The sequence below is a fragment of the Lacerta agilis genome, chromosome 5 (assembly GCF_009819535.1).
Source record: "Lacerta agilis isolate rLacAgi1 chromosome 5, rLacAgi1.pri, whole genome shotgun sequence".
Lineage (NCBI taxonomy): Eukaryota > Metazoa > Chordata > Lepidosauria > Squamata > Lacertidae > Lacerta > Lacerta agilis.
The window spans coordinates 26077452-26084408 of record NC_046316.1 but is presented as its reverse complement, the minus strand read 5'-3'; positions in this window follow the sequence as shown (position 1 = coordinate 26084408).

Sequence of the window (6957 nt, the reverse complement as noted above, 5' to 3'; positions counted from 1 at the left end):
GCGTCAAGGGAAGCACCTTCTCTCTCTCTCTCTTTCACCTAACGATCGAGAAGCAAAGAATCCTATGAGGAAAGCCGTCATTCGATTTGCATTACGTCATATTCCGTCGCCACTTTGCTTGGCGGGTCATAACAGCAGCGCCATCTTACTATCGGGCAGTAGAGTAGGCACCTTGAGCGAATGTCGAGGTTCAAAGGTCCGGGCCTAAAGGAGCGTCTCAGATTCCGCGCTGCCGTGAGGCAAACAGAAACGCTTCCTGATGCCCGCTGCCTACCTGAAGCTCAGAATGCACCCCAAGCGTTGAAAAATCACGAGCCCAAAATAGAAATAGAAATGTTACAGCTTTAATATTTGTTTGACTAACCTTATAAATTTCCAGTGCTCAAATGCGCACTGTCACGCCAGGAGAATACTTCACATTCTCTCTCCAACCGCCGATACTATAGTTTAATTATTTCAGGTACAGTTAGAAAGATAGGCGTGCCTGGCGTGCTCTGGTCCATGGGGTCACGAAGAGTCGGACACGACTGAACAACAACAAAACAGTTAGAAATGTCACTTTAAATGAAAGCTGGTGGGTTATCCAATGTTGAGCGTTCCGTGGAACGGATTCCCTAAGGATGACATCTGTGACAGATGAACCAGGTGCTTGTCTTGACAACTAAACGTCACAAGCAAGACGACAACAAAAGAACAAACCACACTGATTTTTGCCACAATATTAATTACTGTATCAGCAACAGGAATACAGTTTTATTTTGAAAGCACTTAGCTACAAGAGGCACATAGGCAACTCATAAAGCTTTTCCCAAAACAAACATTCGTTGCGAAAACTTGCTTATTTTTGCCAGCTATTTAACTCTTTAACAGCAGAGGAGCTGTACCAGATGAAGAAAAAATCTCAACGATATAAATGCTACAAAGCATAATAGTACAGGTTATCAAGACAAGCACCTGGTTCATCTGTCACAGATGTCATCCTTAGGGAATCAACAATGCTTCCATTTGTGGTCCCCCCCCTAAAATAATCCAAAATAATTGATCAATTGTGTTCAGCTTTTGTGCAATGGAATAGTGCCAGAGTGAAAACAGCAATTAAGACAGAAGAGAACATTGTTAAGCACAAACTTTCAACAGCGAAACCATATCCTGTTTTATCTTTCCAAAGCTAAAAAGCAATTTAAAATATTTAAAGAGTGAAGTACTAGGCAATGATCCTGCTGATTCTCCTGAACTTTGCATTGGCTTTTGATGTCCTTATGGACAGGCTGGCTGGGTTAGAGACTGGAGAGAAGTTGGTGCTTGAGAGCTACTGTTCCACTTCTTGCCATCTATTGCTATGGGACCTTGCACTGTTCTGCCATGTCTCCCAACATGCTTTTTAAAAGTTTACATAAAACTGCTGTTAGCTCTATTTAGAAATGTAGAATACTGCCTGGGTGAGTAATATTTTACGAATACTAGTAATACTTCACTAGACTGGGCTTCACTCCCTCAAAGAAACAAGCTAGAGTCTGGGGTGCTCCTTGACCCATCTGTTTTTGGAGGTACACACTGCCTCTGTGGCAGAGTTTGGAACGATAACAATATCAAGCCGCCTCTCTTGTAGCAGCTTACATGGACAGATACACCCTGACCTCAGCAATCCATGCCCTGCCCTGGTAACATGATTACCTGCTAATAACAGATTAATGTGCTATAATATATTGGGCTCCCTTTGAAGACTCTTTGGAAACTGCAGTTAGGCTATAATACATTATACCTGGTAAGCGCAAGTGCTGGTTTTGATTTTCAAAAGCTTGTCACAGCTTGGTTCCAGGATACTTTAACACTGCTTGTTTTCGCATGTGTCTGCAAGTATACCAAGATATTCATATGAGGTGTGGTGGTTAACTACAGGGGTAAAGGCCTATTTAGTGGTGGCACCTTAACTGCAGCATGCTTTCCCCAGGAGAACTTGCCTGGTGTGTCATTTCAGCACCAGGTGAAGCCCTTTTAATTTTCCCAAGGTTTTAAATAGTCTGCAAATTGTTTTAAGGCTAATTTTGTGTTTGCTTTATTTCTTATGTCTTATATTATGTTTTAATTCTTTGTTTTCTAAGTTCCTAAAGTAACTGTGCCTTTAACAGGAGCTACAGATGCAGAAATCACTAGGAGTAGCTTCCACTCCAGACCATAGCTGTCTTTTCCCTTTTTTAAAGGGAAATTCCCTTATTCTGAACAGGATTCCTTGCAAGAAAAGGGAAAAGTTGACAGCTATGCTCCAGACACTGAGGTGGAATTTAGTTGCATCTGCTAATGCCTGCAGATGAAACTGCTGTTAAAAGCACAGGAGCAGGTAAAAGTGGGGGAAGGGCAATCTTATCTGTAGCTTCAAGCTATTACTAAGATGCATTTATATGAATGAATAAAGTGTTCCTTTGCTGGGCTGTGTGTGCTATTCTTCTGAAGAGAAAATGCCCAAGAAATATAGAAAATAAAAAATTAAGACAATCAAGTGCAAAATAGAAGTATAAAATTTATTTGAAACCATCCACAATGTTCTGTGTTATCAGAAATGAGACACTTTGTAATATTTTTTTTGGAAAAAAATCATGACAAAAAATTAAAATATATTTCCAATGACAGCAATTTATCTTGCCTTTTTAGGACATTTTTAAAGGAACATTTAAAAGTTTAAACAGATATGACACATACAAGGGGGGGAAAACAAGAAAAACTAAAACAAAAAAACCAGAACAGACCATCTCCACAACAATAATTTTTACACATATGTTTCAATACAATTTAAATGCATCTTGCTACATAAACATGAAATCATGTACAACAACTGCTGTGCACCAAAAAGAGTAGCTTAGTAAGATCTTTCAAGTAACATGCAGTCAAAACTTGCGTCTTCAAGTACTGCTGGTAAGCGTTCCCTTGTCTGCAGAGAATATTCAAATATATTTTCCCCCAATGAAATGAAGTAGCTTTAATCCTTTTTCCTGTAAGTATTGTGAAATAATGAAGTGCTTTCCTCCCATTTATTAGTAACTTAAAATAATGGTAAATGATAAAAATGTATTTGCCTTTTCATTTTTCAACGACTAGATCATCTAAATACAGTAGAACGTTAGAGGGAAAATCCACCAAAATCAAAGTTATATATTTTGAAAAATAAATATTGTATGCACCCCCATTTAAAAAAACAACAACACACTACACACAAGAAACAATACAATACAGGGAATATTAGTCAACAACAGCTCAAGTTTCTTCTGCTTGAGCATAATGCATTTTCCTATTTTTGTTTTTAGGCTACTGAAACTGAATTTCTGAACATATCTGCTGTGATTGTTTTATGTATTACATTTTGGATACAATCCGGTGAGATTAGTCACAACTAATTCTTAATGAAATCAATGGGACATTGTGCATTTTTACTCAGAAACAAACTAGAAAGGAAGTCCCACTGAACACAGTCTAATTCACTTCCAAACAAACATGCTTAAGCCTACGCACATTTAACTCAATGGGGCTAGCTTCTGAGTAGATATGCATAAAGTTATTCTATAACCCCACTGATTTTATTGACACCAGTGCTGTAGTCCTGTGCACAATTTACTCCCGTGTAATCCTCACTGAACTCAGTAGAATTTAGTTATGAGTAAACATTTACTGGATTAGATTGCATAACTACATTCTTAAATTTACTTAATTTGGGACTAAGTCTCGTTTAATTCAGTGGTACATTTCTGAATAAATATGCCTAAGACTGCAACTTTTACTAGATTGCACCCTTGGTTTCTGATTACCATAGCCATAATACAGTGGTGCCCCGCTAGACGAAAATAATTCGTTCTGCGAAAATTTTCGTCTAGCGGGTTTTTCGTCTTGCGGAGCGGCAATGACAGCCGCGCTCCGCAAAACGAAAAAAAAAAAGACGAAAATTTTTCGTCTTGCGAGGCAGCCCCATAGACTTTTTCGTCTTGCGGGGCAGCCTTCCGCTAGACGAATGCCTTCGTCTAGCGAGTTTTTCGTCTTGCGAGGCATTCGTCTAGCGGGGTACCACTGTATAGTAAACCCCTTTATTCACACAGCAGCATTTCTGCTTTTCTAAACAGCATTCCTCCAACTCCCCTACTCTGCTGATCAAGCTACTTTTGAAACTTGAGGCAAGAAGGTCCTCTAGATCACAGTTGTACTTCTGACATATTTTTGCAATGTGAAGATTTATTTAAAAAGAAAAAAAAGACAGCACTTCAAAAACTGGAACTATAAGGTCTTAAAATGTCTAACATCAAAATGTTTTGTTGCAACTACAATGAAACATTAGATTTGTAATATTTTACAAAGCATTACCAGCCTATCTGGCTTCAACATCTTGGGCACTAGCTACATTCAGCATTGAAGGACACAACAGACAGAATCTCAAAGCTGCCATGTTTTGCTATAGCTCTAAAATGGCATTCACAAATGCAAGAACATTGTATAGTCTTGCTAAACCGCAAACATTTATTAAATATTGATATACTATATAGCAGAAACCCAACTATCATAATTGCTTAATTAAAGCGTGTCTGTGTAGCTACATAGCATTGTAACACTAGGCTTCTTTTTAAATCATCTTTGTTACCCTAACATTTCAGGTGCCTCTCAAGCCATTTATCTAAACCAGCTTGTATTTGCAGCCTATGCCACTATAACTTTTAATTCTCATTCATAGTGCTGTTTGCTAAATGAAACTATTTTTGGACAACTAGTAGATTTTTGCTCAATTTCATGATTATATTTTGCAGTTCTGAAATGATGGCTGCAATGGCCTGCACACAGAAACAGTTGAGCAAATTAAATTGCTAGTTTGCTTTTGACAAACTAAATAGCTACTTCCTAGAGTTCCAACCACATAATTGGCTATAAATCCTTCATTTGTGAACTTTTACATATCACAACTACAGGTTTGAGCAATTTATTTTGTTTTCTAGCATCACCACGTTAAGGTGTCAATCCTACAGTTATTTGTGAACACGTGTTAACTACCACTGTTATTAGAATTAACTGAAAATTACCTTCTACAAATGCTGTTTGATTTGCAATGGGGAATGAAGTTGGGTAAAATGGTATTAATGCTATCTCAACAGGTCAAGGAGTGTGTAACACAGCTGTTCAATTAAACATTTGCCAAATGCTGAAATGATTCAGTCTTACCACATTCTGTTATTATTATGACTCCTACCATCCCACGGAACAAATCAGTCAGTCACCCTGTTTTTTCTTACAGAAGGATTGGGGTAAAGTATGTCTACAGCTGCAAACCTATGTTCTGGATAATAAAAATGTGTTTATTTTAATATCCCATTTTTCTTCTGTTACGGAACTCAAGATACTGAATATGGTTCCTAGGGAGTCACCCTCCCAAGCACTGACCAGGCACAGATCTGTTTAGCTTCAGCCTCAAATTTTCAAAACTGAAACCAACACATAATTGTTACTTGGCCCGTAGTGAAAGAAAGAAAAACTTCAAAGAAAAGAATTCTTGATTGATTACAGAACTGATTTATTTTATTTTTGTTCCCTTGAAGGAATGCTTTTCATTTATAGTCCAAGTGCCCATTTCACCCTGCAAGACGGAGATAAAGAACTGGTGTTTATAAATGAAAATCCGCCTTTATTTTCAGCTTTTGAGAAGAGGCTTATGTTCATTAAATTGAAGCTCATTACATTAGAGAACACTTTTTCATGCTGCAACAGTACTTGTGATAGTCATGGAGTCCTACGTAAAGCTGCAACAGTGCCATTTTGTGTGTGTGATGTGTATTTTTAAAGATTTAATTCAATTCTATCAATATACTGTACAACACTTGGTTAATTACACTTAAAAGGGGAGTAAGATGAAGATGTGGATTATAGGAGAATACATCTGTTTATAGGGTGAAAACTGATTTATTGTGGTAAGCTTTTGGGTAGACAAGCCTCCCATACCTCTTAAGAGATGTTCTTCAATTACCTGACTTTGAAAGGGACAACTCAAGAGCCACTTAACTATGACTCTGTGGCTCAGGGATTGGGTACAGCAGTGATGGCTGCCATGTCAATGGAGCGCATTGCCAGTAACTCTCCCGGCAAAAGTCATGTGTGCCCTGGCTGCTAGCAATACTCTCCTGGCATGGGCAGGACCATGGTTAGCTGTACAATTCTGGACAGGACCATGGTTAGCTGTACAATACAGATAACTGTAGGGCTAAGTGAGTTATATCAACCTCTTTAAATAGTGCCTGGCATTATGTTGGACTTTGTGTGCAACAACAGTGAGCTTCCATATCTTTCTCTAACAAAGAGGTATGGTAGTCCTCTGCTAACCCCTCTAGGGAAAGCAGAGCTGAACTGCTTTGGTGGAACTCAAGGGAAAGGATCCCAGGGTGTTCTGCTTCTGGTAGAGCTCTGACCCGGTTAAGCTTACTCCCTGCTCATCGAGCCTGGACCTGAGCTAGCCCAAGTTTTTTTATAAAGGGAGCTTGTCTACACTGGTGGTATGTTGTTACAAGATTGGCAGCTTTTGATTATTTCATAAAGGATCTAGTTGCATAGCCACTAACTTGGGGCAGGGGTGGGGAACATTGTTCTTGACCAAGTGAGCCTAGTTTGTGCATCCCGCTAACCCAGACCAAATGTCTGGAGAAAACTAAAGCATGAGTCCAGTTTTGGGTAACCTGCGAAGCCAAATCACAATTTAGCTTAGCATGGCGCAGCAAACAGTCTCCTATCCTAGTACCCATGAGTTTGGGTTAAGCTATGGGTTGGCTTAGTGTGATGTACGAACCAGGCTAGTGGCACTCTCTGGTCTTATATTTTTTATGTGGACTCAAATAAAATTGTAACAGAGGTCTCTATGCCTTAAAAGTAGGAGGACCACGTTAACAAGCTTAACTTAGCCAGTCAGTTACCCATCATAATTAGCTCCCTGTAATCATTAAA